Source organism: Patella vulgata, chromosome 5 (genome assembly GCF_932274485.2).
Source record: "Patella vulgata chromosome 5, xgPatVulg1.2, whole genome shotgun sequence".
In the NCBI taxonomy this organism is placed as follows: domain Eukaryota; kingdom Metazoa; phylum Mollusca; class Gastropoda; family Patellidae; genus Patella; species Patella vulgata.
The window spans coordinates 2,777,641-2,799,384 of NC_065883.2; the positions used below are offsets into that span (position 1 = coordinate 2,777,641).

The following is a 21,744-nucleotide window of genomic DNA, read 5'->3' on the forward strand; positions in this document are numbered from 1 at the left end:
GAGAAATGACATTTAACATCCACTCGACACAAACTAGGTAATTTCAGGACTAACACATAGTTCAATTTTATTTCAATAATTCGCTTGCACGTAGGGCTCTTGAGCAGTGGGAGGAAACCGGAGGACCCAGAGAAAACCCAAAAGGTTGGACAGGCGACCCTACTCCTTGTCACGTACAACCGGGGAATCAAAACCACGAAAGTTGATTCAATGACAGACCTTACGATACAGCGCGCATGCGCTAACCATTTGGCCGACCGAAGATGATCAAGATTATTATATTATTATAAATTTATTTATATAGCGCACACTTTCACAACAAGGAGTTGCCGTGCAAAATACGCCCACATTTTGCAAGAGATAGACAGAGACCGAGCTAAGTTTCGTCAAAATCAGATAAGAATTGTGATGTGTAGATTGTCCACAAAACCAATTGTGGAAGAACGGACAATGGAAAGGGGCGACGACAATATACATCCACATAAAAATATGAGCATACAAAAAAAGAATTTAAAAGGAAAAAAAAATCTTTAAAAATAAAAACATATATTTAAGAAAAGTTGTATAAATAAAAACATAAATTCAGAATTTATAATAATTAAACAAGCTGTTGCCAAGCAAGACACACACATTTAGCAAGAGATGGACGATCAGAGGCCATAATCCAGGAAGTATCGAAAAGAACCCAGATCTTTGGGATATAAACATAAATTTTAAGTTTCATCAAAATCAGATAAAACTTGTAACCTCTAGAGGGTCCAAAAGCTAAAGATGATTTTTGGTACAATCATGAGCCATAATTCATGAAGTTACGATCCAATATGAAAATGTGGGCGTATAAAAATAAATCTTTATATCAAGAGCTTGTCTAAATAAAAATGTTTTCAATTGTGATTTAAAACTCAATAAGGAAGAAACTGCTCAGAACAAATACACTTTCTGTGTAGGATGAAGCCCACCTAACAAACATGTTTACAGATAAAAGCTTTCCTTTTATTTGGTTTTTATTTTGATGAATCTCAGGTTTTTTATAGAGTTATAAATGAAATGAAATTAGGTTTAACGTCCTACTGTTCTGCTCCAACTGGGCTTATAAAGTGTGCTATGAGGGGAATTTCGCCCGGACATCAGCAAGGTCTACTCTTACATCGAATTCCAACTGCCAAGGGATCTTTAGATGCATACCAAGTCGCCAATGTAGACCTATATACAGGAACTTGTTTTTTTGTACAATCTGAACGACTAGACAGCTGTCGAATTCCACCTGCCAAGGGATCTTTTACGTGCACGCTAACGAGTATATCAGAGCCAGAATAGGGTCTATCATCCTTTCCTGAACTCCATACTTCAATCATTCATAGAGATTTTTTTTGCAAGGAGAATTTGGCCTGAGCAGTGGCATTTCTACCCATATTCATCAAATTCCAATTGTTAAACACTTTGATTGGTATCCCAATGAGATAAAAATATTCACTTACCAAAAAGTTTGACACATTTTTCAGCTGTCTCCACAATTAATATGATATATCCTGATAAATCCATCGTAGGATTCTTATAGTTTTAGATTTTTTTACACAAGCTTTAAATTCTCGACATAATCATACTCGTCATCAAAAAAACCCCCATCAACTTTCAAAACTGGAAATATCATTAACACGTAAAATTGACATTTCAACAACTGTTAGCAAATGTTTCAATTTGAACACTGAAAATTGACTAGAGACATTTCAACAACTGTCAACAAATATGTTTCATTTTTAACATTGAAAATCGTTTGTATGTCTGATTCCGACCTTGGATTTTGAATCCTCAAAACTCATATAACACCTTCAATCTGATTTAAGAAAACACACAGATCCTATTTCGTTTCGTTTTTTATAGTTCAAAATTTTGTTTTATTTGTCTTTACTACACTAGGATCTGGTAGAGTTGTTATATAACCCGCGTTCTGGATGATGTGAGGGATTAGTTAATGAAACGGTATGTTACGGTGAGTTTTTTGCGTGAGGTGCATGGAGCTGTTGGATAAACCACTAGAAATATCAACGCTAATTGATAAATCAAATGTCTGACGTCATTGGATTAAAAGCCGCTCGTATGACCCCTGACCCGACCTTCCACTACAACCGGTTGGATCTTCATGTAGTGTAGGCCATCGAAAGTATAAAAAACGAAACGAAATATAGATCTGTATTGTAATCAGATTGTGTACCATCTTATAAAGTACACAGGACAAGTGTCTATATCCTTCAATCAATGGTTAAAACTATGAAATACCGGTCAGATCCAAATAAACACAATAGGTTTCTACGATAATAATTAGCCAATGTTTTTAATGCTGGAAATACTTCAACTAATGAACTAGTCTTAAAATCTGGAATCGAGAGTCTGAACTCGTACCAATTATAAGATACAAGAGGCAACTCAACAACAGCAAAACACCAGATCGACACTGTACTATACCATAACAACAGATCAACCCTGTACTATACCAAAACACCAGATCGACCCTGTACTATACCAAAACACCAGATCAACCCTGTACTATACTAGAACAACTCTGTACCAGAACAATGGAATGGTCCTTTACTATACCAAAACACCGAATGGTTTTGGACTATAATAGAACAAAACAATGGAAGTTGGAACAGTCCTATTCAATACCAAACTACAGGAACAGTCACAATACTGGAATAGTCCTATTCAATACCAGAACATCTGAACGATCCTGCACTATACCAGATCAATGGAACAATTCTATACTATACCAGAACAATGCAACGATCCTATACTATACCAGAACAATGGAACGTTCCTATACAATACCTGAACAATGGAATCATCCTATACTATACCAGAACACCACAAAACAATTAAATGTCCAGACCACAATTTACTTATCTTCAATCGAATTAAAAAAAACTTCTATCTCTTCTATTTATTTAATGGGAATATTCCCATTTTCCCTCCTTGATTCTCAAATTAAAAAAAAAACCTTTTTTACTCTTAAACGGGAGTGTTACCATCCCTCGCTTCTTGAATTAAAAATACAATTAGGAGCTAAAAGAGAAGACATAACAATACGAGAAAACGCTAGAAATCTTCTGCTAAATTAATCTACCAGTTAAAAGCTAAGAGAGCAAACACCATAACAACTGCACAATATGTGGCAATCTGTTTTTCATCATTTTTTTGTATTTAAGCAATAAAATGTCACAATCAAATAAATCTGCAACAGGCCACATCAGTTGGATTTTCTGTTTAACAGGTCCGTGATAAATAAATAACGAGAGAGAGAGAGAGAGAGAGAGAGAGAGAGAGGGTTTAACGTCCACTCGACACAAATTAGGTCATTTTGGGACTAACATGTGGTTCAATTTTATTTCAACAATTCTCTTGCACATAGGGGTCTTTAGCAGTGGGAGGAATGAAGATGAAGATGGGCATACACCATACAGAGTGCTATGAGGGAAACCTTGCCAGACAACGGCGCTAATGCCTACTCTTATATTGAATTCCAACTGCCCAGGGATCTTTTACGTGCATGTCAATGTGTACACAGGACCTCCGTTTTTTGTACCATCCGAATGACTAGACAACTGTCCTTGTCAGGCCCCCTATCCTGCACCACCGACCAGGGCTCACACTGGCTTTCAATTTTTTTCTAACAAAATGGATGATAATTTTTATCTACAAAAATGTTCATATTTTTCTCCCGCCAACTAGAATATTCTATCTGCCAAACATGTGTGATAAAAAAGACAATATGCAACAATTTTATTTCCCAAGTGAGCCTATTATAAAACAATTAACGATATATACTATTCAAAAAAAGTAGGGGATATTTGATTTTTAAGTGTTATTAAAGTCACCTAATGAAACTGACGAAGAAACAAATGACAAAATGAAATGAAGTTCACATTCATCGATTTATTCCAAATGATCGTTAGACTAAATAAGGCACAGACTGACCATTATAAGGGTAAAATGATACCCGGGGTCAAACAGCAAAGTTACCACAGCATCACAACCAAGTCAGTAACGGGTAAATCCTCCTCTGTTTGCCAAACAAGCATTGCTCCGACGTGGCATACTCCTAATGAGACGTCTAAGGTCATTTTGGTCCAGATTGTCCCATACCTGTTGCAACGCAGCTGCAAGTTCTTGGACATTGGCAGGACGTTGTTGACGTTGACGTAACCTCTGTCTAAGGTCATTTTGGTCCAGATTGTCCCATACCTGTTGCAACGCAGCTGCAAGTTCTTGGACATTGGCAGGACGTTGTTGACGTTGACGTAACCTCTGTCCAAGCATGTCCCAGACATGCTCGATGGGGGAGAGGTCGGGACTCAGTGCTGGCCAAGGTAATGTGGTGATGTTCTGTTGTTGGAGGTAACCTGTAACGATCCTGGTCCTGTAACATCTTGCTTTGTCATCCTGGAAGATGAAACGGCGGCCATGACGTCGTGCGAACGGCACAACATGGACTGCCAAGATGTTGTCCCGGTAGTACTGGCCTGTAACACGCCCTGCAACAACATGTAAAGCCGTTCTTCCAGCAACAGTGATGCCTCCCCACACCATAACAGAACCACCCCCAAATCGATCATGTCTGATGACGTTAACGTCTTGGAAGCGCTCGTTTCGACGACGCCACACCCTCCTACGTCTGTCCAAAAAATCAACAGTGAACCTTGACTCATCTGAAAACATCACATTGCTCCAGCGTCGATTATCCCAGTGTTGACGATCCCTACACCAACGACGTCTTGCCTGAATGTGATGATCTCTCAAACAAGGGATCACGCGAGGACGTCGGGCGCGAAGGTGACCCCTATGCAGTCGATTCCGAATCGTCTGGCCACTCACTCTCACACCAGTGTCTGTTTGAAGACGAGCGCTGATCTGATTTGCTGTGATGACACGATTTCTCAAGGCCAAGGTACAGATAAATCGATCCTGGGCTTGAGTTGTCGCCCATGGTCGACCTGAGCGTGGTCTGTCCTGTACAGATTGTGTATCACGGTATCTGGACCATAGCCTGCTTATGACAGACTGAGAAACATTCATCGTCCGCGCCACAACCGCCTGTGTTGTGCCGATCTGTAGCATGCCAAGGGCACGTAACCTTTCATTTTGGGTAAGCCGACGCATATCAAAATTTGTTTTCTGGTCACTAAAACAATTAAACTGATGTTTCCACCCTGGAATTCAATGCCACAATGACTGTAACATTCAAAGTCAGAGTCGTGCAAATCTTGGGTTGGACCCCCATGATGATCCCAAGCATCACCTGCATTCCATGCGGTAGCTATTGGTGCGTTTGGGCGTCACATGTAACTGGAAATGTTTCTTATGTAGGTTCTATAGTGACTTTTTTCGTAGTCATTTGTCATTTGCATATTTTAGTATTATGCCCCCAAAATCAAATATCCCCTACTTTTTTTGAATAGTATAAATACAATATGCAACAACTTAAAAAATCTGTCTTTACATAATACATTAGCCCAGTATTCAGATGATCACATTTTATTTTTGGTGACTTTAGTCTATTTGCACACCGTATTGCACAATATATTTTCAGTATTTACACATCAATTCTCATCCTAGGATAGCCAATCTTCTATAACTTTATTGTTTGCATGTATAATAGGTCTACTGTTATTTTCAGGTATCATAAAGGTATCAGAATCGGAATCCCTGATAGAAATTTCAATTCTGGCAATTATACTCGTCGTTCACTTTAGAGCATTTTGGCGGCAGTAATATGAAGCAAGTGATGGACCGTTTTCTCACACGACTCGTACTTACTTTTTAAACCAATGGTGATAATATAATTTGAAATAAAAATATCCGATTAGGCACACCTGTATATTTTACACGCCATATGAAACCACAGTAAACGGAATTCCGTTCACGTCCAAACGACTTAATAATTTGAGCTGAAATTTTGAGACAGGCTAAATACACCATTCCTCTATATTTTGGCGCTTAAATTTTATAGGTACTCAGATTTTTATTTTTTGAGACTCTGTTCAAATCGGGATAGTCCCTTTAAATAAGAAATAAGAAGAAAATATTTAACAATTGTTTCCAAAGAACAGACAATAAATTTGTTGTATCCTAAATTGAAGAAAAATACATCTGGAGAATATTTTCCAGACCGACTGAAGAATAACAAAGCTTGCTTTAGTAACACGCAAATTATGTCTGAAAATAGACGAATAAATAATCTCCATATTTAACCTTAATACATCCAGTACTTGACAAAAAACGTAGGTCTGCTGTAATTAATTATTTACTACTCAATATAACTCATATTACGAGGATAAGTAACGCGAAATCGCACTCAACAACAACCATATTCTAAAAGAAGCTGTTATATTTTTTTCTATATTCCTTATAATTATGACCAGTGAAGCCATTCCCATTATGACAAGTTCATGGTATTTCTAAGTCACGTTATTTGTACAATGAAATTCCACACAGTGTTATAAACCAATCTGATTCAAAAAGGATTCTTCTTCTAGATAGTCATTTAACAATCCTACTAGTGACTCATCTTAAAATAAAAATATTATTCGCAGTCACGTAAACAGAATATCGAACATTTAGCAATATTTTCCTACCAGCGTCCCATCTAATATTATTCGCAGTCACACACAGAAACAGAATATCAAACATCTAGCAATATTTTTCCTATATACATATTTCATGTCAGATGTCAATTTACTAAACATACATTATTCAAGAGCTAAATCTACCTATTGCAGGTCTTTCTTTAGGCCTGAAACTTTATCTAAATTATTAATTAGACATTAATTACTTCATCCAAACCATAATCAACTCTAGATGGCATCGCTGGCCTGCGATGTATACTGGATTAAGACCCGATTTGCTGCTCAACTTTCATTCATGATTAAATCATGAAATGGATAATTGAGACTATGTTTTTTATCGTACCGAATTTAGTAATGATGATCGAGGCTAGGCTGAAACTCAATCGCTGAAATTTTCAGCTAATTTCCTTTACATTATCTAGTTTTTAACTATTATAGTGAGAACTGCCAGCTCTTTATCTAATCTCCCAAACTGAATTTTTAAACTATATTTTCATGATATGGGGGAAGTTAAGCCTTAATTTATAATACCAGTACATTTAATAATATTTCACTATACTTATCAAATCCTGTTAACGAAACCAATGAATGCATATACACGGCCACAACTTGTAGAGAGAATGCAACAAACCAACTTAAGAAGAAAAAAAATTGGTACTTGTGTCAATTTTTTTCCCCTGGTTTTAAATCACCTTTTCTCCTTCAATGACAACTTCCGTTAATGACACGTAAATTATTCCACATGGACTTCAATTTCCCGCGTTATAAAAACTTTACCATAATTCGATGACACTTTAACATGCGATTCCTCGTCGTCTCGCTGAAACCTTTTAATTCTTGATTTTATCACGAAAAGGCAAGCTAGTTCACTCTAGACAATTTATTCAAAATAGTGTAAATTCAAAATTCCAGAAATAAGACATGATCACCTTGGACCGAAATTTGTTTTTTATTCATTTTTTTATAAGACAATTTATTCAAAATAGTGTAAATTCAAAATTCCAGAAATAAGACATGATCACCTTGGACCGAAATTTGTTTTTTATTCATTTTTTTAAAAAAAAAACTGAAGATTTCTTAAATACATAATTTTGATATTAAAATTACTTAAAATTATTATATAAAACTCCAACATAGACACCAAAATGTTCACTCGCCACAAACTAGGTAATTCCGGGACTAAAATTAACATATGGTTCAATTTTATTTCAATAATTTGCTTGCACGAAGCGGTCTTTAACAGTGGGAGGAAACCAGAGAACCCAAAGAAAACCAATGAGGTTGGAAAGGCAACCCCCCCCTACTCCTTATACTGTACAACCAGGAAATCGAAACCACGTCAGTTGACTCAATGACAGACCTTATGATACGACGCACACACACAACCCATTCGGCCATCCAACCCCCCAAACATCAAAAGAGAGAGAGAGAGAGAAATGGGGTTTAACGAGCACTCGATACAAACTAGGTCATTTCGGGACTAACATATGGTTTAATTTTATTTAGATAATTCGCTTGCGTGTAGGGGTCTTTAGCAGTGGGAGGAAACCGGAGGACCCGGAGAAAACCCACGAGGTTGGACAGGCGACCCTACTCCTTGCCACATACAACCAGGGATTCGAAACCACACCAGTCGACTCAATGACAGACTTTATGACACAGCGCGCGCACGCTAACCATTCAGCCATCCAACCCCCCAAACATCAAAAGGATCAGATGCAAGTTCCAAAAACTTAGAGTAACCCTTTCCATACAAACTGTTATAAACATTACAATTTTAAGCAAGACTTAAATACGTGAAATTTAAATTCGTAGATTCATAACAGGCAATAAATAAAATATAAATCATATCAAAGTAGTTTTGAATATGTGCAAAATGGATCTTGACAGGACGCTTTGGTCCAATTTCACCCACAATCAATTTCTGTGTAATAAATATGTATATCAAGTTTCAGCAAAGTGGAATAAATATTGTCACCTCTAGGTGGTCCACAAGCTATGTAGTTGATTTCCGTAGAATCTAGTGCAATAATCCACTGCAAAATCGAACCCATTTGAGATCTCTGGGATACACCTATTCACCAAAATCCATTAAAACATTGTGACGTCTACAGTGTCTGGAAACAATGCCAAGGACATCCAGACCAACTGATGTCCACCTAGACAGACATGGGCGACAACATAATACATCCATATGAGAGAGAGAGAGAGAGAGATAGAGAGAGAGAGAGAAATGGGGTTTAACGTCCACTCGACACAAGCTAGGTGATTTTGGGACTAACACATGGTTCAATTATTTTATTTCAATCATTCGCTTACACGTAGGGGTCTTTAGCAGTGGGAGGAAACCGGAGGACCCGGAGAAAACCCACGAAGTAGGACAGGCGACTCTACTCCTTGTCACGTACAACCAGTGAATAGAAACCCCCGCCAGTTGACTCAATGACAGACCGTATGATACAGCGCGCACGTGCTAACCATTCCGCCATCCCTCCCCCCACATCCATATGAGAATGTGAATTCAAATTAAGATAGAAAGAGAGTAATCCAAAACTTTGATGGGATACAATTCATAATAAACTTGATAAAGTAACATCAGGAGTAAGCGCGGTCGTATAAAAAGCTATTCACTATTCCAATTCTCCAATAAACCTCAAGGACATCCCTATTAATTACCAGTTGAACATCAAAGTAAAATGGTTAATTACCTACAAGAAGATTTACGAGTAATTTACATCACTCCCTGATTGTCATGTATTCGCCACCCTTCATAATCAAATACCCATAAATTTACGTACAAAACAAGGGGACCTTTAACTGTAGACTCTCACACAAAAAAAAGATCAATTCTATCGACTGGATCGCAATCATCTCTTTCCGTCGGTGAAATTCAGCACCACACGTCGTCATTGCCGTTTAATTACGAATAAAACTAAATCAGACAAAACCGAATCAATAACTTGCCCGAAAATTTTGAGAGAGAGAAAAAAAACGCTTGGGATTTTATCTAATAGACTGATTTAGCATGTCAACATCTTGTGGCCCATGTTATCAATTTCATTTCTTTTAAAACAAATTTACTTCTGGATGTTCCTCTTGTCAAAATTCCAATATCCATGGGCGGATCTAGGAATTTTGAAAAGAAGGGGCGCTGCGAAATGAAGGCATTGACCGCGGAGACGGGGCACGCCGCTGTGGGGGGGGGGGGGGGGTCCCAAGAAAATTATCAGTCATTTCCTTGCATCTGTAGCCATTCCAAGAGCTATTTCCCAGACTGGTGTGTTTGAGTCGATGGTTTGAGTCATTTGGGATCCCTACAACGGGTTGGGAATGGACATATTTGAGTCTGAGAAAAGGCACTTTCAGCAGTAAAAAGGGGCACTGTTGAAAACTAGAGGGGGTGCGCGCCCCTCCCGCCCTCCATTGAGTCCGCCTCTGATATCTGTCAAAATAAATGATTTAATCTAGAGGTACAAATGTATGAATCGCATCTTTGACATAGCAATATAATATATCCTATTTCGTTTCTTTATTTTATAGTTCAAAATTTCGTTTTTCTTGTCTTTACTACACTAGGATCTGGAAGAGTTGTTAGTTTTCGGAGAAATTGTTTGAAATTCTATTGCATGCAAATTTTACTGTCAGATCTATATAATTAAGTAAAATTTAGACAAATACCCTAAAGTATCCTTCCTAATTACACAATACGAGAGACAGAGAGAAATGGTGTTAAACGTCCACTTGACACAAACTAGGTCATTTCCGGACTAACATATGGTTCAATTTTATTTCAATAATTTGCTTGCTTGTAGGGGTCTTTAGCAGTGAGGACCCAGAGAAAACCCCCTAGGTTGTACAGGCGACCCTACTCCTTTTCATGTACAAGTGGGGAATTGAAACCATGCCACTTTATGATACAAGCATGTGCTAACCATTCGGCCACCCAACCCCCCTAATGACACAATAAAATGAAATGAAATGAAATGGGGTTTAACGTCCTACTGTTCTGCTCCTATACTGGGCTAATGAAGACGGGAGTCACAATAAAATAGTGGAGAACAAATGAAATGGGGTCTAACATCCCAGTGTTCTGCTACTGATGACCTGTGTACAACATACAGTGTACTATGAGGAAAACATTGCCCACACAGCGGTGCTACTCTTATATCAAATTCCAACGGCCAAGGGATCTTTAACGTGCACACAGGAGGACCTTCATTTTGCATCCCATCCAAACGACTATACATTGTCCTTTGCCAGATCCTCAATCCCACAACATTTACAAGTTAGAACCACGCGGAGAAATCCAAAACAGGGATCCGACACAGCATTATGATTGTACAGACAATTTAAGATGGCTACCACTACGAATAAACTAAGTTATAGCTGGTCTACTTCATATCAGTAATTCTATAGAAGATTCAAGACCATGAAAGAAAATGTTGAAAACCTGACAAATATGTCCATCATAATTATCATATTTAATCAAATTATCCAAACCCACATTGACAATTGAGATATTGGAAAATTTATTAGATAACTCTCTCCCCCTCTGGCAAGTCTACAAATATTCCAATTCCACAAATGGTGTATTTGTTATTAGTGAAGAGTTCAGTCTTTGAAATGTCGCCCAAATAAATTAGTTATATATTCTTCTATGCTACTTCTAACAGTAAGTGAAGGGGGACTACACAACACACTAATAATTACTATATGAGAGAGAGAGAGAGAGAGAGGGAGAGAGAGAGAGAGAGGGAGAGACTTTAACTCCACTCACACATTGTATTGTATTTATTTTACATAGAAACTGGTTGATCAATATTATTAAAACAGGTCTTTCCTACAAGTGAGAGAGAGAGAAATGGGGTTTAACGTCCACTCGACACAAACTAGGTCATTTCGGGACTAACATATGGTTTAATTTTATGTCAATAATTCACTTGCGCGTAGGGGTCTTTAGCAGTGGAAGGAAACCGGAGGACCCGGAGAAAACCCACCAGGTTGGACAGACGACCCTACTCCTTGTCACGTACAACCGGGGATTCGAAACCACGCCAGTTGACTCAATGACAGGCTTTATGATACGGCACGCACGTGCTAACCATTCGGCCATCCACCCCCCCCCCTTTCCTACAAGTACTTATTAGCATTTCATGATAGATATAAAACAGTACATCACATTTTCATCGAGAGAGAGAGAGAGAGAGATTATCTAAATCTTATATAATGTATGTTAATAAAGGTATCAATCTATAAAAACACTTGTTTATACAAATCCATTAAATCAGTACTGTAAATTATCATGTCATAGACTCCTACTCCAAATAAAATATAATGTATAAACCAATAAAATCACTCAAAATGATAGACACAAGTGAGGATGTACCTCTCACACAGTCTGTAACAGTTGCACCTTTCCAAAAACTACAATATCATAATTCTATTTCCACCACAGCTTCAACTCACCACCATGAATATAAACAAAGTTACAAATATAACCAACTTAAAAATATGTCGACTTCCTTTTTTCTTCTGATTGATTCTGTAAAAGGTTCCCACAACATTTTAATCCTCCAATAGCAGGAATTACGTCTGGTAATAGTCGAAAGCACCAGTATTGGAATTTTCAGACAATTTCTACTTCCCCAATCCACTCAGCTTCAGTTGGCCATGAATTGCAAACATGCCTAAGGTGGTATTCTAACGAGAAATCCTAGATTTACGAAAATCATATCCGGAAAATGGAGGTTGATATTTATCAAATTGGACGGTGATTATTGCGGGGGCTCCAGGTGGATATCAATAGAAATAATATCTTTTTACAAGAGTAACGGAGCTAATTTTCTTATGAAAACGAACAGCCATATTTTCTTATTGTAATAGCAAATACAGGAAGATAGAGAGAGAGAGAGAGATGGGGTTTAAGGTCCACTCCCTCGACACAAACTATACTGATGTCCAAAAGAAAGTATACACACTAAAAGTATGACTAAGTTTTGTTTAGATTAAAAACATTTGATAAAGCATTACTGAGTTTGTCTCTTGCGTCCAAACTCAACATTTCTAAACAAAATAAAAATGTGAAACAAATTGACATTCTACCCAAATACCGTATACCATGGAAAAACGACTTTGGTTGATGCAGCAGAAAATGCACAGTGTACACTTTCTTTTGGACATTAGTATAGGTATTTTCGGGACTAACATGTGGTTCAAATTCATTACAATAATTCGCTTGCGCATAGGATTTTTTAGCTGTGAGAGGAAACCAAAGGACCTGCAGAAAACCCACAAGGTTGAAATGGAATAAAATAAAATGGTGTTTATGCTGGGATAATGAAACCATGCCACACGATTCAATGACAAAGCGTATGATATAAAGCAAATGTGATTATATAATTCATTCGGCCACACAACCCATCCTAATTACACAATAAAATAGAGGAGAACAAATGAAATGAAATGGTGTTAACATCTTAATGTTCCGCTCAGACTATAGGCTAATGACAATGAGGCATGTGCCATACAGCAGCGGTACAGCCTACTCTTATACTGAATTCCAAGGGATCTTTTACATGCACTCCAACTCCAATGTGTACACAGGACCTTGTTTTTTTCATCCCATCTGAACGACTATACATTGTTCCTTGCCAGGCCCTCGATCTTGCACCACTGACAAGGGGGGGGAACCACAGTGGAAAATCTCAATGAACTTTCTCGGTAAATGCAGGAAATCGAACATAGGACCTCCAGGTTAGCAAGCCAACGTCAGAATTTATTTTACTTGTCTTTACTACACTAGAATCTGGAAGAGTTGTTATCATTGACGAGTTCTGGATGATGTGAGGGATAGGCCAATGAAACGGTCCGTTACGGCGACTTCTTGGCATGCCATGCACAGAACTGTAGGTAAACCACTAGAAATGCCAACACTGATTGATTAATCAATGTCTGACATCTTAGGGTCAAAAGAAGCTCGTACGACCCCTGACACAACCTTCGAGTACAACTTTTAGTGAGAACTGCCAGCTCTTTATCTGATCTCCCATAATGTATCTTTAATCTAAAAGGAATATTCGACCAAAAATGGTTCAGTTCCGTTCCGTATAAATTTACAGAAATATCATGAACTGAAAATTTAGCAACAATGTGTTTTGCTCAAATTATTTTCTGGTCGATAAATCTTGGGTTTGTTCTTGATTCTGGATTAGAAAACTATATCAAATTATATCTGCAAAGTCAGCAATTTCCACTGGTGTTAAAAAATCAATCACAATCAATCTGAGTACATTGAAGCGTGAATTAAAGATACATTATGGGAGATAAGATAAAGAGATGGCAGTTCTCGCTATAATAGTTAAAAACTAGATAGTGTAAAGGTAATTTGCTGAAAATTTCAGTCAAATTCATCCACCATGAGCCGAGAAAGAAGCGGGTGAAATTTTTGCATAGTCTCGGTCATCATTACTAAAATCATTAATATAAACAGCATAGTCTCCATGATCCACTTTTTTGATTTAATTATCAACGGCCGTTAGCGGCATGTAAGAATCTAATCCAGCCAATATCGAAGGCTAGCCTTGACATCGAGAGTTTATTATGGTCTGGATAAGTTAATTAATGTCTAATTGATAATTTAGATAACATTTCAGGCCTAAAGAAAGACTTGTAATAAGCAGATTTTGCTCTTGCATAATGCATGTTTAAGCAGAGTAAAAAATTAGATATATTCTCCATAATGTGCACAATTGTTATCGATGACTTTAAATAATGTTACTTTACAGTACCAGTGCAGTATTAGCCTTCTATTTATCAGAGAATTATCAAATTAAGTTAATAAATCTAAGACCCAGAAGCATCCTGTGTAATATTGTATTACCCTTTTATTTATCAGAGAATGGTTGAATCAAGAGAATGTCCCAGAAGCATATTGTATAATATTGTTTATGAGAATAGCCAATCATATGTTTTATATTACACAAGTGAGAGAGAGAGAGAGAGAGAGAGAGAGAGAGAGAAATATATAGTTATACATAAAAAACAGTGATATTTTGGTTAAATCATAATCATTGTCAAAATATCCATCAAATTCTGACTGTTGATTGACCTATGGAAATTAACGTCAAGGTTATCGAAGACCTGCAGAAATTAGGGGGTATAAATTAGAGTCTAGGGCAAGTTGGATCAGAACTCATTCAGAAATTCCTAGCAGCTATTATTATTTAGAATGAGGAACCTGCAAAGCCATTACAGCTTAGCAATAAAGATGTAAAACTATTTTATGCTGTAGTCTTGTTACGATCACGAAGAAACAAATACAACACGAAAGAGGTCCTATAGTACTACAGGAGAAAACCCACCGAGGAATCGAAACCACGCCAGTTGACTCAATGATAGACTTTATGATACAGCGCCCATGTGCTAACCATTAAGCCATCCAACCCCCCACTAAACAAGATAATAATATCTGAAATAATCAATTATAACAACATAATGAAATAAGACAGATGTCAAGGTTGGTTAAATAACAATTAATCTTAATAATAGATCTTAAGTTTTTGTGCCTAATACATTTACAGTTATTTAATATCTTTCTGATAATTCACTCAGTATACCTTATGGCATGGGGGGGTTGGATGGCCAAATGGTTAGTATGTGCGCGCTGTATCATAAAGCCTGTCATTGAGTAAACTGGCGTGGTTTCGGTTCCCTGGTTGTACGTGACAAGGACTAAGGTCACCTGTCCAACCTCTTGGGTTTTCCCTGGGTCCTCTGTTTTCCTCCTATTGCTAAAGACATGAACGCTCAAGCAAATTATTGAAATAAAACTGAACAATGTGTTAGTCCGGAAATGACCTAGTTTGTGTCAAGTGAACATTAACTCTCTCTCTCTCTCTCTCTCTCTCTCTTTCTCTCTCTCTCTCTTCTCTTTCCCTCTCTTTCTCTCTCTCTCTCTTCTCTTTCCCTCTCTTTCTCTCTCTCTCTCTTCTCTTTCCCTCTCTTTCTCTCTCTCTCTTCTCTTTCTCTCTCCCCCTCTCTCTCTCTCTCTCTCCTCTCTCTCTTTCTCTCTCTCTCTCTTCTCTTTCCCTCTCTTTCTCTCTCTCTCTCTTCTCTTTCCCTCTCTTTCTCTCTCTCTCTTCTCTTTCTCTCTCCCCCTCTCTCTCTCTCTCTCTCCTCTCTCTCTCTCTCTCTCTCTTCCTCTCTCTCTCTCTCTCTCTCTCTCTCATTTACAACCTAATTTGAAACTTACTGATATCATGAATGGAGATCTCCCAATCACTAATTGCTATTAAAACTTTTTACATCTGAAATGCAAACTTCCATCTTTAAAAAAGACATTATATTTCCTCAAGGACTGTCACTAAAACATCCAATATTTCAGTTCCTGTTATTTAAATATTTTTATGTACGAACCATAAATTCCATTAACAATTTAGGTTTAAAAAAACATGTAAGTCTACTGTCTAATAATCCGACTCACAAACTTTCTCTACAAACTTTAATCCCATTAACAATTTAGGTTTTAAAAAACATGTAAGTCTACTATCTAATAATCCGACTCACAAACTTTCTCTACAAACTTTAATCCCATTAACAATTTAGGTTTTAAAAAACATGTAAGTCTACTATCTAATAATCCGACTCACAAACTTTCTCTACAAACTTTAATTCCATTAACAATTTAGGTTTAAAAAAAACATGTAAGTCTACTGTCTAATAATCCGACTCACAAACTTTCTCTACAAACTTTAATCCCATTAACAATTTAGGTTTTAAAAAACATGTAAGTCTACTATCTAATAATCCGACTCACAAACTTTCTCTACAAACTTTAATTCCATTAACAATTTAGGTTTAAAAAAACATGTAAGTCTACTGTCTAATAATCCGACTCACAAACTTTCTCTACAAACTTTAATCCCATTAACAATTTAGCTTTAAAAAAACATGTAAGTCTACTGTCTAATAATCCGACTCACAAACTTTCTCTACAAACTTTAATCCCATTAACAATTTAGGTTTAAAAAAACATGTAAGTCTACTGTCTAATAATCCGACTCCCAAACGTTCTCTACAAACTTTAATCCCATAAACAATTTAAGAAGAAATGAAAACATGTATAATTCTCCATTAAGAAACATTTGATCCATTCTAATCCAAATCCTCGTTCATTAAAATACATTCTCACAGAAGTATTTATAGGGTAGTTATTTCCAATAAAAGTTTGGCAAATATGGTATAAATGGGAGTAGAGATGCCCTCCCTCAATTAAATTACATGACAAACATGGCTTCTAAAAATAGATTTTTGATATCTTGGGGTATTTCCTCATGAATACAATGTTTTGAGAGGGATTTAATGCAAATTTTAGAAAGATTAATTAGTTTGAATATGTTCTTAGTCCAAATATACCTTCAAATCACCCGGTTTGTACTCAGGAAAGTATCTTTAAGCAAGAAATCTCCTTTTAAATAAAAAATTTAAAAACAATATTTCAGAAACAAATAACCCATAGCAACAGAAGTTATTTAAATAAGTTTTCTCTGTATCAATTTTAACTACAAGCCACTGTTATTTCTCAAACAATATTTCACGCCAAATAACCCATAGCAACAGATCAGGCGTCATTTAAATAAGTTTTCTGTCATTTCTCAAACAATATTTCATCCGAATAACAAAAAAAACCATAGCAACAGAAATAAATATTCTCAATTTAAACTCCTGTCTTTAAATTCAAGGCACTGTCATTCCTCAAACAATATTTCACGCCAAACAACAAAAAGCCCATAGCAACAGAAGTCCAGTTTCATTTACAGAAATATTTTTATAAATAATTAAAACCTTTTCCCTATAAACAAGTCTTTTCACTTTATCCTCTCTTAATGATCATCGTCACTTCACTTTGCCGTTGAAAACAATCCAAGGTTCAAACAAGGTTGTGTTTCCTGTTCATTTTATACATACAGAATACTGACCAAATCTTTCCTATATGTCTATCAAGTGGTCACAAATCCATAAACCTGACATATGGCTGTGAAAAGACTCGTGCTATCGTATAAAATCCGTCAATTAACAGACGACACCCAACTCAACAGATACCAACCGATTATTCCAAACTTTTGTCAATTTCTCCTGTGAAATGAAACTGATCAATAACTGGTGTTTGATTCTACGCAAGTTTTCGTTTAGTTTTATTCTCCCAGTGGAGAAAATATCTGATAACAATTCCTTTGTTACAAGACATAATTTCTTCTTTTTTTTTTTATTCAATTTAAAACCACTTCTTTTATCAACAATACATGTATTTACAAATTGACAATTTATTTTCCGAATAGAGACCATTTTTTTTTATGGATTCTCTTCTGTTTTGCAAAAAACACACAATTTTTGTTACAAGACATACACATAATTTCTTCTTTTTTTTTTTTATTTATTTGATTTTAAAACCACTTGTTTTATTAACATTCTTTGCAAATTGACAATATATTTTATGAATTCTCTTTTGTTTTGCAAAAATAACAGACAACTAATTTAAAAATATTTGTGACTAATTTTTTGAAAGTTTTGATGTGGAAAAGAATTCGTTCCATCACTGTCACTTAAACTTGCAAATTGAAAAAAATCTATCTATTCTCTATATGGAGACATCGTTGATATGAATTCTCTTTTTTTTTTGCAAAATACATTCTTAAAGAGAGAGTGAGAGAGAGAGAGAGAGAGAGAAAAATGGGGCTTAACATCCACTTGACACAAACATGGTTCAAATCTATTTCAATAATTCGCTTGCGTGTAGGGGTCTTTAGCAGTGGGAGGAAACCAGAGGACCCAGATGATGTTAAGAAAACCCTCAACAAAACAGTCGTTTTAATTAAAACAGTAATTGTGTTCTATATTAAAGATAAATTATGTAAGATTTAGATAAAAAGCCAGTCGTTCTTGCTAGAATAGCTCAAAAATAAATAATGTAAAATGAATAATTTGAAAATTTCATTCAAATTACTCTATTGCGAGCAAAGATATTAGCCTTTGAAGGTTTGACAAGACGTGTGCAATAATTTCAACCACCATACTGGTTGTTCAAACTATGGTTGAACTGTTCTAATCTATTTAATATCGGAGAATTCCAATGCCATCAAGAGTTGATTATACTATAGCCTGGATAAGTTAATTAATGTCTTATTAATAGTTTATATAACATTTCAGACCTAAAGAAAGACCCACAATCGGCAGATTTAGCTCTTGCATAATGTAAGTTAATGTTTTTGCGTTTATCACGTCTGTCAATTGCTAAATGCCGCTCAAAGAAGAAAGTTCAAAAATATATGATGTTGACTCTGAACTACTTCAGTAATGGCATGAACCCTTTGTAAATGAAATGAAATTAAATGAAATGAAATGGGGTCTAACGCCCTACTGTTCTGCTCCGACTGTGAACCCTTTGTACTAAAACTGTTTGTGAAAAGTTATCCTTTGACAATAGAGATAGCGTGAACCCTTTGGACTAAAATTGTTTACAGCTTTCAAATAATCAGCCTCATAAAACCTCTGGCAATATAATTTACACAAAAAGAGCTGTCAACCTAAATAACGAAATCGTTTCATGAAATCCGGACGTCATAACAAGATTATAAGTCTTCTGCTAACGAGATCACATCAGAAATATCCAGCGAGTTCTATTCATCATCACACGTCCACCAATCATAAACATCAATATACTTATCACGTTCTCTACGACTAATCATTATACCGACCACTCGTCAGATGGAGTTTCTTTCGTTCAGCAGGTTTTTCTTAGGATTAACAGAAATCCTTTAAGATTATTTGTTTCTCGAGAAACTCCCCTAGCTTCTAATCAACATCGTGTTAATATTTGAATAATATGGGGGACGTATCGAATGAAGATGATGAATACGTGAATCACCCTAATGGATTGAAGCGGACAATCTTACTCTTAGATAATTGGATTAATTTTCTACTTCCATCAGAAGAAACAAGGGCCCTTAGGGAATTCTTAGGAGAGAAAGAAATACGAGCGTAGGATTATAGTTCAGTCAACAAAATAGAAAAATGAAAATGAAATGGGGTTTAACATCCTACTGGGCTAATGAAGATGGGCATATGCCATACAGTATGCTATGAGGGAAATTTTGCCTGGCCTACTCTTATTTCAAATTCCAACTGTCAAGGGTTCTTTTATGTGCATGCCAATGTGTACCCGGGACCTCGGTTTTCGTCCCATCCTAGCGGCTATACGTTATCCCTTGCCAGGCCATCCGTACTACACCACTGACAAGAAAGGAATCATGCCCGATGAACTTTCTCAGCCAACCCAGGGATCAACATAGTAGAGAGAAATGGGGTTTAACGTCCACTCGACACAAACTAGGTCATTTCGGGACTAACATATGGTTTAATTTTATTTCAATAATTCGCTTGCGCATAGGGGTCTTTAGCAGTGAGAGGAAACCGGAGGACCCGGAGGAAACCCACGAGGTTGGACAGGCGACCCTACTCCTTGTCACGTACAACCGGGGATTCGAAACCACGCCAGTCGACTCAATGACAGACTTTATGATACAGCGCGCGCACGCTAACCATTCAGCCATCCACCCCCCTCAACATAGGAGAGAGAGAGACTTGGAATTAAGGCAACTATCACAGACAATGTCAGGCACAATCTTAAAGGGTCATTATGGGAGATTAGATAAAGAGTAGACATGGAGTTGGGTCGCCTGTCCAACCTCGTGGGTTTTCTCCGGGTCCTACGATTTCCTCCATATGTTAGTCCCGAAATGACCTAGTTTGTGTTGAGTGGATATTATACTCTCTCTCTCTCTGGCTGCTGAAATTTTTCTCTCTCTCTCTGGCTGCTGAAATTTTTCTCTCTCTCTCTGGCTGCTGACATTTTTTTGGCTATACTATATACCGGAAAACATCGGAAAACTACCGGAAAACACCATGTTATACTGAATACCGGAAAACACCGGAAAAACACTAAATACCGGAAAACATACTAAATACCGGAAAACACCCTAAATAGGTAACCCGGAGAAGGACTATACTATCAACCGGAAACTAACCCTAACCCTAACCCAGGCACACAGAGGACCAGACTCTGGGTTACATATTTAGGGTGCCAGTCTCCGGGTTACCTATTTAGGGTATTGTCCGGTATTTAGTGTGTTTTCCGGTATTTAGTGTTTTTCCTGTGTTTTCCGGTATTCAGTATAACATGGTGTTTTCCGGTAGTTTTCCGGTGTTTTTTGGGTATATAGTATTGTCAACATTTTTTCTCAAGTACAGCTAAAATCAATACAACCCTACTCCTTGTCACGTACAACCATAGAATAAAAACCTCACCTTCGACTCAATGATAGACGTTTGAGTGGTTGTTAATCTCTTACAAACTAACATATTGTCATCTCCTAAAGAAATATCAGTTCAGAAAACGGTTTCGATTCCGTTCCTGTATTTCCAATGATGATGAATTCAAAATTTCTTAATATTAAAGTAGCTAAGTCTCTAAATCAGTATCATCCAAAGTCTTTGACTTTGAAAACACGAATTATTTGTCAATTTAAATCAACATTGATGTTGTGATCTTGCCGGGAAAAGATGGGTTTCTGATATCCAATATTTAAGACAAAATAAACATTTTACCATTGGTACACGAATCGTGTACCATAATGCATTTCAGCGCCATTTGTAACAAGGGACTCAAAAAACGATGATTGACATATTCCACAAGTCATTTTAAACGGAGGTGCCATATTCTTATCTGGAGTATTTCACCAAACATAACTGATTTGAAATTTTTGTCAAAACGAAAACTATTGAATGTAAATCAGTTTATATATATTCATATTACATTATAATATGCGTTGCGACCAATTTGTGTCAATTTCTAGGTTGCAAATATCAGCGATTTAGCCCCTTTAAGCATACATGAAATGGGGTTTAACGTCCTACTGTTCTGCTCCTATGCTGGGCTAATGAAGATGGGCATACGCCATACAGTGTGCTATGAGGGAAATTTTGCCCGGGCAGCGGCACTATCGCCTACTCTTATATCGAATTCGAACTGCCAAGGAATCTTTTATGTGCATTCAAATCTATACACGGG

The 21,744-nt window shown here is 36.8% G+C and overlaps 1 protein-coding gene across 1 annotated transcript in view; it reads right to left on the reverse strand.

Moving 5' to 3' along the window:
• LOC126821017 (protein PALS1) overlaps positions 1–21,744 on the reverse strand; it is an 86,490-nt gene that overhangs the window by 60,875 nt on the left and 3,871 nt on the right. The gene's annotated exons all lie outside the window — the stretch shown is intronic.